The 17163-nt window shown below is 43.9% G+C and overlaps 1 pseudogene; it reads left to right on the forward strand.

The window, feature by feature from the left end:
• The first annotated feature begins 802 nt into the window (after window positions 1–802).
• LOC101605240 lies at window positions 803–11532 on the forward strand (annotated as a pseudogene).
• The last annotated feature ends 5631 nt before the right edge of the window (window positions 11533–17163 follow it).

The raw sequence follows: 17163 nt of genomic DNA on the forward strand, positions 1-17163 counted from the left end.
TCTGGCTTTCTGGTTTTGCATGCTTTTCTAGGTCCAAAAGGGAAGCTGGATGCAAAATTAATTCCCCTGGATGAGAGATCAAGGGGACTGCCCTTGACCTTTTCTGGCTTTGTTTGAAGATTTCGAATGGAGGTCTGCTTCTGACTCAGTTTTCATTTGACAGCCATACAGTGTCAGCAGAGCCATTATTGCTAGCATGTTTGTGTTTGGTGTTGTTTTCATTTGTCTTGGCCTTGCCTTTGAAGATATGGGTCAAAATCATTCTGTTAAAAATCTCCTTTAAAACTTGTTTAAAAGCACTTTAAAGATCTTTTAGAAAAAAAGATAAACAATAAAATGAGCTAAGCCTATTATCCTAGCTACTTGGGAAGCTGAGACAAGAGGTTCCGATGTGATAGCCTGACTCCACATTTTAAACCATGTGACTTTTAAATTGCTTGATTAAAAATAAGTACATAGGGCTGGAGAGATGGCTTAGCGGTTAAGCGCTTGCCTGTGAAGCCTAAGGACCCCAGTTCAAGGCTCAGTTCCCCAGGTCCCACGTTAGCCAGATGCACAAGGGGGCGCACGCATCTGGAGTTCGTTTGCAGAGGCTGGAAGCCCTGGCGCGCCCATTCTCTCTCTCTTCCTCTATCTGTCTTTCTCTCTGTGTCTGTCGCTCTCAAATAAATAAATAAAATTAAAAAAAAAATAAGTACATATACTGCAGACAACATTACCCTCTGTTTCTCTGCTGCACCGATGTCAGACACGTCTTGCCTGTCCCCACTTGTTTGTGGCCTCTAGGTTACTGTCTGTTTAATATAAGAAAATAGAAACTGAACAACCAGAGGAAACCGTCCCCAACGCTGAAACCAATGGTGAAATTGGTAAATACTCTGCAGAGGATATGGAAGAGGAACAAGCATTTAAATGATCTAGAAACACAGATAAGATGATTGAATTATGCATTCTGCTTCAGAGCAAGCATTCTGGAGCAATGACTGGAAAAGGAGGCAAGAATATTAAGGCACTTCTTACAGACTACAATGCCAGTGTTTCAGTCACAGACAGCAGTGGTCCCAAGGGCATATTGAGCATCAGTGCTGATATTGAAACAATTGGAGAAATTCTGAAGAAAATCATCCCTACCTTAGAAGAGGGCCTGCAGTTGCCATCACCCACTGCAACCAGCCAGTTCCTGCTTGAATCTGATGCTATGGAATGCTTAATTACTAACACTGTAAAGGAAGTGACAGTGACTTTGACTGTTAGTTGAGACTGTTAATTCATCAGAGTCTGGCAGGAGGAATTATCGGAGTTAAAGGTACTAAAATCAAGTGATTTTGAGAAAACACTCAGACAATAATCAAACTTTTTCAAGAATGCTGCCCTCATTCCACGGGCAGAGTTCTTATTGGAGGAAAGCCTGACAGGGTTTTAGAGTGTATAAAGATCATCCTTGATCTTATATTTTGTTGTGCCATGACCCCTGACCAGGAGCCAAGACCCCCGGTCACCCAGGAGTCACCTAGAGGACCGCCACAGAAGCCGAGACACTCGAATGTAAAAGCAACAGGTTTCTTTTAATGTGAAGCTTAAGCAGGGACTCAGTCCACACAGACCGACGCAGCGGGAGTGGGAGAGAGCCTCGACCTTCTGAAAGTAGGGGTTTATAAAGGAAAAGAGTGGGAAGGGGACAAAAGGGTTACATCACATAGCATCTTTTAAAATGATTGGTTCCAAGAAGGCGCACGCGGGAACATTTCTAGTTGCTCATCTCTGGTCAGCAGACTGCTTGCAGATCCTATATTTTGCAAGGGGCCGGAGGCCCCCAGAGCTAAGTGAGAGACCAGAAAGAAATAACACGTAACTAATTAAACAATGACACTGCCATTGTAGGACAAACCATTGTGAACAGAGGAGGATCCCGGGCTCGGCTCAGATAAGGAACTAACTGATTAAAGTGCCAACCTTTGCTTCTGTAACTCATGCTCACTTGCTCAACAGGACATTCCAGAAATACTTAGCTCTGGGGGCCGCCGGCCCCTTGCAAAAGATAGGATCTGCAAGCAGTCTGCTGACCAGAGATGAGCAACTAGAAATGTTCCCGCGTGTGCCTTCTTGGAACCAATCATTTTAAAAGATGTTATGTGATGTAACCCTTTTGCCCCCTTCCCACTCTTTTCCTTTATAAACCCCTACTTTTAAAAGGTAGAGGCTCTCTCCCACTCCCGCTGTGTCGGTCTGTGTGGATTGAGTCCCTGCTTAAGCTTGACATTAAAAGAAACCTGTTGCTTTTACATTCGAGTGTCTCGGCTTCTGTGGCGTTCCTCTAGGTGACTCCTGGGTGACCGGGGGTCTTGGCTCCTGGTCAGGGGTCGTGGCACAACACTAAGTATTTCTGGAATGTCCTGTTGAGCAAGCGAGCATGAGTTACAGAAGCAAAGGTCAGCACTTTAATCAGTTAGTTCCTTATCTGAGCCGAGCCCGGGATCCTCCTCTGTTCACAATGGTTTGTCCTACAATGGCAGTGTCATTGTTTAATTAGTTATGTGTTATTTCTTTCTGGTCTCTCATTTCCCCCTCTCTATGTGTCTTGGGGAGCCTATCTAGGGTCCCTATTTGAGTGTTTAAATGTTTCCTGTATCTATGTTGGTTGTCACTGGTTGGTAGGAGTAATTTCTTTGTACCATCAATTGGATGGTGTCTAGCCATTGTTTCATAAACTGTACCAGCTTATGTAAAATACAGGGGCCAAAAGTAAGCAATAGTAGTAGGATGAGTAGGGGTCCTAGGAGGGTGGATATCAAGGTAGTAAACCAGGGGGAGCGATTGAACCATGATTCAAACCATCCTTCTTGAAGTATGCGTTCATGTTGCCGCTTCTCTAATCCCCCCCTTATTTTAGTCATTGATCTTTTAATTACTCCAGAATGATCAACATAGAAGCAACATTCTTCTCCTAAAGCTTGAAATAGTCCCCCTTGTTATAGAAGGAGTAAATCTAAGCCCCTTCTATTTTGAAGAACTACCTCCGCTAGGGAAGTAAGTGACTCTTGTAAATGGGAGATTGACTTTTCTAATTCTTGGGTGTCTGAGTCTATTGCTATTCTGAAGTCGGTGTACTGTTGATTCTGAGTCACTATGGGAGTTTTTCCCATTCCTGCTCCTGTAAGTCCCAAACCTAGTAGTAAACTAACGGTTAGGGCAGTAATCGGCTCTCTCTTTGTTCTGATTAAGTCTACACCCAGATAGCAGTTCATCTCTTCAGCTGAGTAGTAGGTTATTTTAGGGATTAATTGTACCTGAACACAGGAATCCTCAGCAGTGGTTAGCATGGCTGCATTAATGCAGGGTGTGAGCCCTGTATTGCAAACCCACCAAGAGTCTTCAGAGGGAATAAGATAGGAGGAAGAGGCATTGAGAAAAATGGTCTGATCATATAAGGGAGAGGGAATTGAGTTAGATTGGGCACCAGTAACATATAGTCCTTGTCCGGATACCTGTTGGAGGGTAAGTTTTATATTTCTTGGCTGTTGCCATCTGCATTTGTTTATATCTGATGATACATTATATGAATCTGAGACTGCGACCCCTTCATAAAATGGGGGCCTCGCATTATAGCATAACCAACAGGATTCGGTGAGATCAGGTCTAGAGGAGTTAAGGAAACAATAGGTAGAGTCTAAGAGTGAGAGAAGAGGGTTATGTTCTTCTTCTTGCATTAAATCCCTGCTAGGGTTTCTTTCTATGTCTTTGGCAGGCCTCCCTGGAGGTTTTTGTGTTGTCATTTTATAGGCTTGTGATGGGGGGGGGATGGGGCTTTGAAGAAGGTAGGGTCCTGGTGTTATTATGTGGGGCAAGGGGTTTGACCGGTGCGGCTTGAGTTAAAGCCTTATTGGGCCCTATAGCCTGGGGTGGCTGTAGGGGTGTAATTTTTAAGAGAATGGTGAACAGGACTCCATTGTTATATACTGACTGGTAGAGTCGCAATCCCCAAGTAATCCCTGCATCTCATTTTGTCTCCTTTTATCCTGCTTCAGTAAAGGAAACAACAATGGGATTACATGTAGGTTGCCTCGGGGTACATTGAGTGGCCTTGCTTCTTTGGATCTTAATGAGGCTCGAGGGGGATGGCTTTACCCAAGAACAAGTCCCAGTCTGTTCACATCCCCATGCTTTACAATAAAAATCTGCTTCTCCCCCACATTTTGAGATTTTCCTCCTATCTGTGGGGACTGGACATACATAAAAGCAGGTGCCCTGTAAGGTTTGCATGGCAGTATGAGTTCCACATCCTGAGATTCCTATCCTGCCTTGGTGATGGGGGTCCTGCTTAAAAAGGGCACTTAAGCCTAAAGTCAGAAGTTCCGGGGGGATGTGTTTCCCAAGTTTGCATTACCACCTGTTTGGAACTAGGGGTGATGATCTGCCAGAAAATGTTATGTGGGAGATGAGGGTTTCTAGCAGCCCAGCAAACCTGGCTATTAATTAAGCAAACAGTAAGTAACAGTATCAGTACTTGTTTCAATTTGGGTCTTTCCGGTGGAGGCGGAGCTTCAGTGGGTCCTCTGGGTCAGGATGGCTCGTCCATGTGTCTCCAGCTTGCCAGGGAAGCTGCTTTACGTGGGTCCAATGGATCCGTGATGTGATGCCTTTATGGCTGTGGGAGTGGTCATCAGCACGATGTAGGGGCCTTTCCATCTGGGTTCTAAGGACTTCCGTTGGTATCTTCTGATGAGTACTTTTTCTTCTGGTTGGAACCTGTGGGGTTTTGGGGGAGCAACAGTCTCATATACAGCCCTTAAATGTGGCCAGATCTCTTTGTGAGTGAGCTGTAAACGCTTTAAAGAGCGAATTAGGTCCTGGTCATCCATTTGTTCTAGAAGGTCAATTTGGAGGCTTGGGATAATAGGAGGCGGCACTCCAAACATTATCTCAAAAGGGGTCAGACACATATGATATGGGGAGTTCCGAATTCGGAACAAAGCAAAGGGAAGGAGAGACACCCAGTCAGCGCTGGTCTCTAAAGCTAATTTAGTCAAGGTCTCTTTTAGAGTTCTATTCATTCTTTCTACCTGTCCTGAACTCTGAGGGCAATAAGCACAGTGCAACTTCCAATTGGTCCCCAGTGCAGTGGCTATTCCCTGACTTACCTGAGATATGAAAGCTGGTCCGTTGTTTGAACCTAGAGAGATTGGGAAGCCATACCTGGGCAATATCTCTTCTAGTATCTTCTTAGCAACCACCTGCGCAGTCTCTGTTTTTGTAGGGAAGGCTTCTACCCAGCCTGAAAATGTATCTATAAACACTAGGAGATACTTATATGCTGTTTTTCCAGTCCTAATTTCAGTAAAGTTTAATTCCCAATAGGCTCCCGGTCAGGTTCCTCTCAGTCTGGTTCCTGGATTGGAGGGAAGAGCTGTAGCATTAGTCATACAGCAAGGCTGGCAATTAGATACAATTTGCTCAATGATCTGACTGGCATTTTTTATTTTGAGGTGGGAGTTATGCAGTAACTCCTGTATCCGCTTGATTCCTAGATGGGAAGAATGGTGGATCTTTTTTAGAATTCTCTGTCCCAATCTTTGAGGTAGAATCAGGCGGCCATCCTCTGTTTTCCACCAGTCATCAGACTGTTGGGCTCCTTTTAATTGTTTAATCCATGTTAAGTCTTCTGAGGTGTATTTTGGAACATGTGGAAGTTTTCTGCCTCCGGGGTCTACCAGGACAGGGGCTATCCTAGTTGCCAGGGCCACACGTTTGGCTGTCTGGTCAGCTAAGTTGTTTCCTTGGGGAATTAGTCCATCCCCTTTTTGGTGTCCTGGACAGTGAATGATAGCCACCTGTGTAGGGCCCCAGAGGGCTTGGAGCAGATCTAGGATCTCTTGCTTGTTTTTAATGGTTTTTCCTTTAGCTGTCAAGAGCCCCCTCTCTCTGTATATTGCTCCATGGATGTGTGCTGTAGCAAATGCATAACGGCTGTCCGTATATATGTTTAGTTTTTTATTAGCCCCTAGTTGTAAGGCTTTGGTGAGGGCTATAAGTTCTGCCTTTTGGGCTGATGTGCCTGCTGGAAGAGACTCTGCCCAAATGACATCTGTCCCCGACGTGACTGCGGTCCCCGCGTACCTGTGTCCATCCTGGATGAAGCTGCTGCCATCTGTAAACCAGGTTACTTCAGCGTCTTTGAGGGGGGGGGTGTCCTTGAGATCTGGCCTTATGCTGTACACATGAGCCAGTATCTCCACACAGTCATGGAGAGGCATCTCCAAGTCCAGATCAGGCAACAGAGTGGTGGGGTTCAGAGTAATGGGCATCTGGAAAGTTATTCTGGCTGGATTCAGGAGCAGAGTCTGATAGTGGACCATGCGGGCGTTGCTGAGCCAGCGGTCCGGCTGTTGCTTTAGCACTCCCTCAATGGCGTGAGGGGTGGCAACCGTAAGGTTTTGCCCCAAAGTCATCTTGTCTGCATCCTTGACTAGAAGGGCTGTGGCAGCTATAATCCTCAGACATGGGGGCCACCCTGCTGCTACAGTGTCCAGTTTCTTTGACAAGTAGGCAACAGGGCGCCGCCAGGGTCCTAAGCTTTGGGCGAGGACTCCCTTTGCTATCCCATTATGTTCATCTATGAAGAGCATAAATGGCTTAGTCACATCAGGGAGGCTTAGGGCCGGGGCTTCTAGAAGGCGTACCTTTAAGTCATCAAAAGCTTGTTGGTGATGATCTGTCCATTGGAAAGGCTGGTTTTCCTTGGTGGCTTCATATAGAGGTTTTGCCAGTTCCACGAATCCAGGGATACACAGACGGCAGAAGCCTGCTGTGCCAAGGAATTCTCTAACTTGCCTGGGTGAGGTTGGTGTTGGGATCGGAGAATAGTCTCTTTCCGGGCATCTGACAGCCAGCGTTGCCCATCCCGGAGGATGTATCCCAGGTATGTCACCCGCTGCTTGCAGATCTGGGCCTTTTTAGCAGAGGCCCGGTATCCCAGATTGCCCAACGTCTGTAGGAGGTCTCTGGTTCCCGCCAGGCATATCTCTTTGCTGACTGCTCCTATTAAAAGATCATCCACATATTGTAACAGAGTAAGTCCTGGGTTACGTACCCAGAAGTTTGAGAGATCTTCATGTAAAGCCTCATCGAAGATTGTAGGAGAGTTTTTGAATCCTTGAGACAGCCGAGTCCAGGTGAGTTGGCCATTGATTCCAATGTCTGGATCATGCCATTCAAAAGCGAAGTATGGTTGGCTCTGTGGGGCTAAGGGTAGGCTAAAGAATGTATCTTTTAAGTCCAGGACAGTATACCAAATGAGCTGAGGTGTTAGGCTTCCCAACAAAGTATAAGGATTAGGAACTGTTGGGTGGATATCCATTGTTCTTTTATTTACTTCCCTCAGATCCTGGACTGGGCGGTAGTCATTTGAGTTAGGCTTTTTCACTTGTAGGAGGGGAGTGTTCCAAGCTGACTGGACTGGCTTTAGGACCCCCAACTGGAGGAGCCGTCTGATGTGGGGGGTGATCCCCTGTTTGGCCTCCATTGGCATTGGGTATTGTCATACCATAACTGGTGTGGCTCCGAGTTTTAGTTCCACCAGTATGGGGGGGCCTGTGTTGTGCATATCCCATCCCACCAGTTTCTGCCCAAGCTTGTGGATATTCCATCAACCAGGAAGAATCTAAAAGTTCCCCCTCCTTTGCATGTTTTTGGAAAAGCCTGTATTCTTCTGTTAGACTAGTAGTTACAAGAATTTGGGCTAATGTAGCCTTTAATTTGGGTGAAGATCCACCCATGGCAGAAACTTGTGCCCCCTGTTCTGAAAAGGATATCTGGGCTTTCATTTTAGATAACAAGTCACGTCCCAACAATGGATATGGACATTCAGGTATGACCAGGAAGGAGTGGGTCACCTGGTTGGTGCCTAAATTAACAGTCCTCCTAGTTGTCCATTGGTAAGGTTTGGTGCCTGTGGCTCCCTGGACCCAGGTAGTTTTCTTTGTCATGGGCCCCTCTGCTTGTAATAGTACCGAATTCTCTGCCCCAGTGTCCACCATAAAAGTTATTTTCTTCCCCTCCACATCAAGGGTTAGCCTGGGCTCAGGGAGGGGAACTGAGCCCTGTCCCCCTCAGTCACTGTCTTCTTGACTGGCTGCCAGGATATTAGTCCATTGTTTATTTTTGGGACAATCTTGGACCCAATGTCCTTCCTCCTTACAGTATGCACATTGATTCTTTCTTACCTTAGATTTTGTTCCTTTATTGTCTCCCCTCCAATGGGGTCTCCTCATGCAAGTGGTGTCCTGGGTGGTGAGATTTCCAGTGGCAGCCAGAATTTCCTTAAGATTTTGATGATGCTTGGTCTGTTGTAGTTCTAAGATCTTAGTTAAATTTCTTTCCTGTCTCCTTTCTCATTTAATTTCTTTTTCCTCTATGCTTTCTCTTTTATCAAAGACCTTTACCGCCACTGCTACTAAGTCCCTAATATTTTTTCTCCTAGCCTTTCTAATGACTGTAACTTTTTCTTAATATCAGGGGCGGCCTGATTAATAAAAGCAAACATGACAATGGTAGCCGCTTCCCCTGACTCAGGCTTATATGGAGTGCATCTACGGAAGGCTTCTTGGAGTCTTTCTAGGTAAGCGGCTGGACTCTCATCTGGTCCCTGTCTGACATCATATACCTTGGACATATTTGCAGGCTTTCTTGCTGCTGCCCTGAGACCTGCTAACAGAGTCCGGCGATAGATCAGGAGCCTCTCCCTACCTTGTGCCATATTTTAGTCCCAGGTGGGGCGGGTAGTCAGGAAACTGCCATTTATTATGGCAGGGTCAGTGGTGGGATCTCCTGTAGGCCCTGGAACGAGTTTGCAGGCACTTTCAATGATCCTGCCTCGCTCCTCAGTGGTGAACAAAACCTGTAGGAGCTGCTGACAATCATCCCAGGTGGGCTGGTGAGTGAAGAGCACAGTTTCTAACAGATTAGTCAGTCCCCTAGGATTCTCAGAGAAGCGAGCATTCTGAGAACACCAATTGTACAGGTCACTGGTGGCAAAAGGCCAATAGTGAAAGGGCTGATTCCCATCCGCATCAATGGGTCCAGCAGGGTGGAGCAGTAGAGCCACTGTCTGGTCAGGGACTTGTGAGGTAGCTGCCCTCCAGCTCCGTGTAGCCTGAGCTGGTCCCTGTGGATTTGGAGGCAGGCTGGCTGGGGCTGGGGCCTCTAATGGAGGTTGGGGAGGATTAGGGTTGGGAGGAGGTACATAGGGGGGAGTAAAGATGTCAATTTCCTCGTTTCCTCCTGTGAGGATGGGGGCCGTCACCTCTGCAGTGGGCTTGGTATCTCTTTTAGGGGAGGCGGCCAACACCTGTGAAGAAAGGGGTAGGGGAGGAACGAAGGTCTTTATCCAAGGAAGAGGTTCTTCTATCAAATTTCTCCAGGTCACAATATAAGGAATTTGGTCAGGGTGTCCACTCCTAGGACGAAAAACAATTTTTTCAACTTCTAATATTGTATTCAGGTGAAAAGTTCCCTCTGGTGGCCATCCTACATTAAAGGTGGGCCACTCAGAGGTACAGAGCATGATCCATTTGCCTTTCTTAACAGCTATTCCGTTCTCTCGGGCGACACTTTTGACATCCTTCCAGTGTGCCAGACAGAGTCCTAGAGGAGAAGAAGGTGTCTGTCCCACGTTATAAACGTCCAGGGAAAAGCGTCCGTAGGATCAGGGTGAACGTAACACACAGACATACAAGTACAACACAAACACAGAGGGCCCAATAGAGAGTTATGTGCACTTCAGAGCTAAATTCAAATCTGTGATGGCCAAACGAGTCTGTGTCCTTAAGAGACAGCTCAACAATACCAAACACGATACAAATGGGAGCTGGTCTCCCCAAATCCGTGATGGTCAAACGAGTCTGTGTCTTTAAGGGACGGCTCAACAATACCAAACACAGTACGAATGGGAGCTGGTCTCCCAAGTAGGGTGGCTCTGTCCTCCAGGACAGGGTCCCTACTCAAATCAGGGGGCAAGATGTCTCAAGCCTCCTCCAGGTCTGCCCTTACAGTGCGTCCACCAGGGATATAAGACCTGTCCAAAATTACAGGATTACAAATACCATGAATGCGGCTTGCCAGCAAACTGAAAGTAAAAGGGAAGAAAAAGAAAAGGAAAAGGAGCGCTCAGTTACTCACCCGGCCGGTCAGAGAAGAAACCTTCGGGGTCTCAAGTTCTCAGATGAGCCCCCAAGATGTTGTGCCATGACCCCTGACCAGGAGCCAAGACCCCCGGTCACCCAGGAGTCACCTAGAGGACCACCACAGAAGCCGAGACACTTGAATGTAAAAGCAACAGGTTTCTTTTAATGTCAAGCTTAAGCAGGGACTCAATCCACACAGACCGACGCATGGAGTGGGAGAGATCCTCGACCTTCTAAAAGTAGGGGTTTATAAAGGAAAAGAGTGGGAAGGGGACAAAAGGGTTACATCACATAGCATCTTTTAAAATGATTGGTTCCAAGAAGGCACGCACGGGAACATTTCTAGTTGCTCATCTCTGGTCAGCAGACTGCTTGCAGATCCTATCTTTTGCAAGGGGCCGGCGGCCCCCAGAGCTAAGTATTTCTGGAATGTCCTGTTGAGCAAGCGAGCATGAGTTACAGAAGCAAAGGTTGGCACTTTAATCAGTTAGTTCCTTATCTGAGCCGAGCCCGGGATCCTCCTCTGTTCACAATGGTTTATCCCACAATGGCAGTGTCATTGTTTAATTAGTTACGTGTTATTTCTTTCTGGTCTCTCATATTTGAGTCTCCCATCAAAGATTGTGCACAACCTTATGATCCTAACTTTTACACTGAAACCTATGATTATGGTGGTTTTACAGTGATGTTTGATGACCTCTGTGGATGTCCTGTGGGATTTCCCATGCAAGGAGCAGGTGGTTTTGACAGAATGTCTCCTGGTCAGGGTGTGCATCCCAAGCCTCCCTTTAGAAGTGATTATGATGACATGAGCTCTTATCGAGGACCTCCTCCTACACCTCCTGGCTATGGTGGCCAGGGTGGTAGCAGAGCTTGGAATCTTCCTCTTCCACCACCACCAACATGTACAGGAAGAGATATAATGGTCTATGACAGAAGAGGAAGACCTGGAGACCACTATGATGGCATGGTTGGTTTCAGTGCTGATGAAACTTGGGACTCTGCAATAGATACATGGAGCCCATCAGAATGGCAAATAGCTTATGAACCACAGGGTGGGTCAAGATATGATTATCCCTATGTAGGGGGTCGTGGCTGTTACGGTGATCTTGGTGGACCTATTATTACTACACAAGTAACTATTCCCAAAGCTTTGGCTGGATTTGCAATTGGAAAAGGTGGCCAGCATTTTAAGCAAATCCACCATGAGTATTGAGCTTCCATCAAAATTGATGAACCTTTAGAAGGATCTGACGATCAGATCATTGCTGTTACAGGAACACAGGACCAGATACAGAATGCAGAGTATTTGCCACAGAATAGTATGATGCAGAATTTTGGAATGTTTTTCTAAGACTAGTGAAGAACTGAGGGAGTCCTGCATCTTTTATATTTTTATCTGCTTCTGTTTAAAAAGGCAACATTTCTCTGCTTCCTAGGTGTTCTGCATTTGAGGTATAGTGAAATCTTTGCTGCTCACTAGATGTAATGTTTTTAATTCCTTATAAACAGGGTTGTGGGGAGAGCATTTGAAAACTAAAATTGAAAATTTTAAACAGCAGCAGAGTGAGTGAACTTTTTTTCTTTTCTTCTTTTCCGAGGTAGGGTTTCACTCTAGCCCAAACCTGGAATACACTATGTAATCTTAGGGTGGCCTCGAATTTGTGGGGATCCTCCTACCTCTGCCTCCTGAGTGCTGGGATTAAAGGCGTGTACCATCACGCCTGGCAGAGTGAGTGAATTTTGTTCATTGTTGGTGGATTAAAAAAATTCCCCCCTTGTAATTATTTTGAACACCTTTCTTTGTGGTCGCTGTAAACATTTAAAGGGGGTGAGGGAGGAAAGTAATAGTTCACAAGTCCCTGGCATTTGTTCAGAGCAGTGTGCAGAATATAATGCTCTTTTGTAAGAAATGTATTATGATTTTTAAAATCAATTTAGTGAATCTATTATTGTTGGTATTTTTTTAAGACAATTTTCAAGAAAAGGTTGAATATCCCAGCCCACCCTAAACACTTGAGTTTGGTTTTCAGCTCCTCTGTTGGACAAAAGTGTTCCAATTGAAAATAGGTTTATTCAGCTTGGGTGACTTCTAAATGCTTGGAAAGAAATTCCATCACAAATACTCCTACTTATAATGAACTCTGAGGGTGTTTGATTTTTCAAATGTTTTCTCCCACTTTTCATATTTTGTAAATTGTGAAGAACGCAGGTGTGAGGAGCAGTACTACAGTTTATACCAGAAGTCTGATGGACAGCAAGTTTTATCAGAATAACATTTGGTCATGGAAGTGGCTGATGCTGAGTAAATTCTGATGTTAGGTAATTTCTCTCTTGTCAACTTAAACTGTCAACCTGCATACTGTTTATTAGTTAAAATTTGTAAAAAAAAAAAAAAAAAAAAAAAAAAAAGCTGGGTGTGGTGGCGCACGCCTTTAACCCCAGCACTCGGGAGGCAGAGGTAGGAGGATCGCCATGAGTTCAAGGCCACCCTGAGACTACATAGTGAATTCCAGGTCAGCCTGGACCAGAGTGAGACCCTACCTTGAAAAACCAAAAAAAAAAAAAAAAAAAAAAAAAAATATATATATATATATATATATATATATATATATATATATATATATATATATATATACACATACATACTTGTTTTTCCATTGTATTCAAAATGCAAAAAAAATGTACCATTTCTCTGTTATGTGTTGAATTATGTAGGAAATGTTTGTAAAAGTTCAAAAGAATGGAAAAGTTTTGTGTAGCATCTTGGCAATTGTATTGACAGTTTAAAATCCATATCCAAATAAAACTTCCATGTTGCTAAAAAAAAAAAAAGTACATAATTTGAATTCAAACTGCACCTGATATTTCCTCTTTTGATTGGGCTTTAAGCAAAGAAGACATTGTTTATAGACACCGTGGTAGTTTTATTTAGGTGTCCCCATAAATTTAGATGTTCTAAATGCTAGATTCCTAGTTAATGGAGTTTTTGGAATAAATGACTTCTGGAAGCAGTGTCTTGTTGGGGGCAGGCTTATGGGTGTTATAGCCAGTATTCTCCATGCCAGTGTTGGCACACTCTCCTGTTCTTGTTGTCCACCTGACATTGGCCAGGGGATGATATCTACCCTCTGCTCATGCCTTCATTTTCCCTGCCATCATGGAGCTTCCCCCTCTATCCTGTAAGCCAAAATAAACCTCCTTTTTTTTTTTTTTTCCTTCAAGCTGCCCTTGGTTGGGTGATTTCTACCAGCAATATGAACCTGATTGAAACAGACACCTTTTGGTTTCTTTATTAATCCAAATAGTCCAAAAGGTCTCTCCTAAAGTTTTTGTTTGCATTTGATTTATTTCAAGTTTTTAGTTTTTTGTCTTTAAAAGTCAGATTTAACTAAGGCCTAGGGCAAGCCAAAAGTTTATGTAAACAAAGCTATATTTTCTTTTTTTTTTTAAAAAAATTTTTTATTTATTTATTTGAGAGCGACAGACACAGAGAGAAAGACAGATAGAGGGAGAGAGAGAGAATGGGTGCGCCAGGGCTTCCAGCCTCTGCAAACGAAGTCCAGACGCGTGCGCCCCCTTGTGCATCTGGCTAACGTGGGACCTGGGGAACCGAGCCTTGAACCAGGGTCCTTAGGCTTCACAGGCAAGCGCTTAACCACTAAGCCATCTCTCCAGCCCCAAAGCTATATTTTCTTACATGATCTCATAAATATAATTATTGAGTTTATGTTCTAGGTCAACTTCAACTTACATAGATGATTATTAAAAACAACAAAATTCTCTTTGAGGTGGTGACTCATAATTTGCCAAGTATTTTTAAAGATTATAATGTCCTGTTACTTAAAAGGAGGAGACAACTGGCCTGCCTCAAGAGAGAAACAAAAATTTGCCTTAGTTATTCCCAATAAAAGCATTTCTAAATGTGTTAGAGGTATTGATAAAGATTATCCCCAAAATGGTTGTTATGTTTTTCCTGTATTCATAGAAAGTATATTACATGGAGTTCATTAATAGGAGCTATCCCAAATCAATGGGATATATGAAATCTGAGTGTATATATATTGGTGTTATCAAGCAAGTCAAGTTGTCAGGTAGAGATTTTTTTATGACCTAAATACTAAGGAAGGCTTTTTCTCTAAAACTTCCAAAAATAAGATGGCTAAATCTTTGAAGCCAGATTACTTCCTTCTTTGTCAGTGGGTAATAAGATTAATCAATTTGATGTAGTTTTTCTTAATAGCCTTATAAGAAAGATAGCTATTTATGGGTTGAGATGAAATGCCTGAAGGAACTGGGAAGATATTTTTCAATGTTGGACATTGAATGCTTGCTAAAAATGCTTTTGAGTAGAATTTAGATCAGAATGTTAAAGTATGTGGATAAAGATGTGTGTATGCAAAAAGGATGTAAGAGATCTAAAAAGATCAAATTTTGCCTAAGAGTAATTTCCTTTAAGGAGAAACAGAAAGATAATTTTTAGGCTAAACCTAAGCATGATTCCTGAAGTTAAAAGAATTTTCAACTGTTTTCAGACTTTCAAGGATGCTTGACAAGTTTTATATAAGTATATAGACTTAATGTAAATTCAGTTTGTGTTAGACACAGGTGATGTCTGAAGCTAGGTGGGTCACAAAGTCATAAGCACACATGTAATTCATATTCCTTGGAGGTCTAACCAGGTTAGACATAGACAAGACCCTATAATCTTTATGTATAACAAATGGATAAAATAAAGTTCTGGGTTAAAGAATCTTCAGAGTAAGACAAGGAATGTCAGGATGCTTAGCTCTCTGCTTTGTTGTTTCCTTTTGCTCTTGCTTACTGTTATATGCTACTTAAAGTCATGGCACACTGGACTCTGGAAAAAGGGATGACTCTCCCCTTTATCTCAGATCCCATGCAAGTTTAAGCCATGTGTCCCCCTGACCCTGTCCAGAAACAAATTGGCCAATTGTCTCTGATAAGGAAAAGGGAATGATAAATGGCATATAACTTTGTTTCTCTTTATAGTTCTTCTCTTTTGAATACCTAAAGTCACATATGTTAGGTAAAATTTCTCAGTAGACAAAAGGTTAAATAGGTAAACTGAGTCAAGGTACTTGATCAAGTTACAAACTCCTTACATAAGGAAAACACCAGACTTACCTAAAATGTATATCAGGATATAAACAGATGATAAAGAGCGGGGGGGGGGGGCATCAAGTAAATGATGGCTTAATGGCTAAGGTGCTTACCTATGAAGCCTAAGACCTAGGTTTGATTCCTCAGCATCCCCATTCTTATTGCTAAACCTAAATCTGAGTTAATGCAGGTTTCCTGATATCCCTTCTCAAGACAGTTTTCTATACCCATGAGCCCACATGGGAGGACTGTTAGCAACTCTTGCAGACCCTCTTCACCACAGAAGAACATGAAAGAATCAGAAGGGAAGCCAAGAAATTAGTATTGGGTGCCAATGGCCACCTCAAGGAGAACCCTAATGTTATTGATGAGGTCTTCTCTTCCATGTGACTGGACTGGGATCCCAACACCACTGAAGGTAGGGTGCCCCTTAACCGCTTTCACCAGACTCTGATGGATGATCTTCAGGCAGCTATTCACTCAGTGCCCAACAAATTTGTCTAAGGTGAATGAAGTGACCCAAGGGCCTACAGACTCTCCCACTGATTTCCTAGGAAAGGCTTCAGAAAGCATATGGGAATACCCCTCCCCCCATAGATCCTGAGGCCCCTGAGAATAGGTGAACTATTAACATTAGTAAGTCAACCTACTTGGGAAACAAACTCCAAGGAAGTAAGAGTATGCTGTTAGCCTCTAGAATTCAGGCCATCATTCAAAGCTGCACTGAAAGAAGGGGACAACCAGGGACATCCTAACACAAAGACTGTGGCCATAGCATTGCCCAATGGCCTACTTGTCTAAGAAGCTATACCCAGTAGAAGGTGGTTGACCCCCTTGTCTCTGGGATATTGAAGCTGCTGCTATTTTGATAGCAAATGCTGACATGTTAACCTTAGGCCACACTTTATCAATTACAGCCCTACATGTGATAGAGACTCCTTTAAAAAGCCCCGCAGACTGATGGCTCTCCAACTCTCACATAACCCACTATCAGGCCTTGCTCTTAGATCAACCAAGGATACAGTTACACCAAACCGAAACTTTGAACCCAGCCTCCCTGCTGCCAGAAGCTTATGAGGCATCTACCCCTCAGCCTGACTCCCTAGAGATCACCTCTGCCTTCCATGGACTCCACCCGGACCTGACAGATGTGGCTTGGCTGAACCCTGATGATGGCAACAGCTTTGTTGTGGACTGAATTAGGTATGAAGGGGCAGCCATGGTGACTTTGTAAGAAACCCTGTGGCCTAGGCCCTACCTCGGGGTAAATTGGCTCAGAAAGCTGAACTGGTAGCACTGACCAAGGCTCTGGTATTGGGAAAAGACAACACAGTGAATGTCTATAGAGACAACCATTATACCTTTGCCATGGCATGTATATATGGGGCCATTTACTAGGAGCAAGGGCTATTAAGAGCAGAAGGTGAAGACATTAAAAATAAAAAATAAAATATAATTCTAGACTTTTTAGCTGCCATTTGGGTGCCTGCTATAGTGGCTATAGCCATTATAATCCATTGTCCAGGTCATCAGAAAGGGGAAACCACAGAATAAGAGGGAACAGATTGACAGACCTAAAAGCAAAGAATGTTGTCCATTAGCATCCGTCAGATTGTCTGGTCACCCTCCCAGCACCGACTCTTCCTGAGTAACCAACATATACAGAACAGAACCTATAGCTCACCTCTCATCTGATAAAGGATGCCCATTGCTGCCCCAATCCCTAGGGTAGAAACTGTCTAAGCAACTACATGAGGAATTCATTTATGAAGCAACAGCTAGCTAAGCTAATATGGAAAGAGTTTTTCTTTCCAGGAATGAACTCAGTCCTCACAGACATCACCAACCACTGTCAGGCCTG

The sequence above is a fragment of the Jaculus jaculus genome, chromosome 10 (genome assembly GCF_020740685.1).
Source record: "Jaculus jaculus isolate mJacJac1 chromosome 10, mJacJac1.mat.Y.cur, whole genome shotgun sequence".
NCBI classification, from domain to species: domain Eukaryota; kingdom Metazoa; phylum Chordata; class Mammalia; order Rodentia; family Dipodidae; genus Jaculus; species Jaculus jaculus.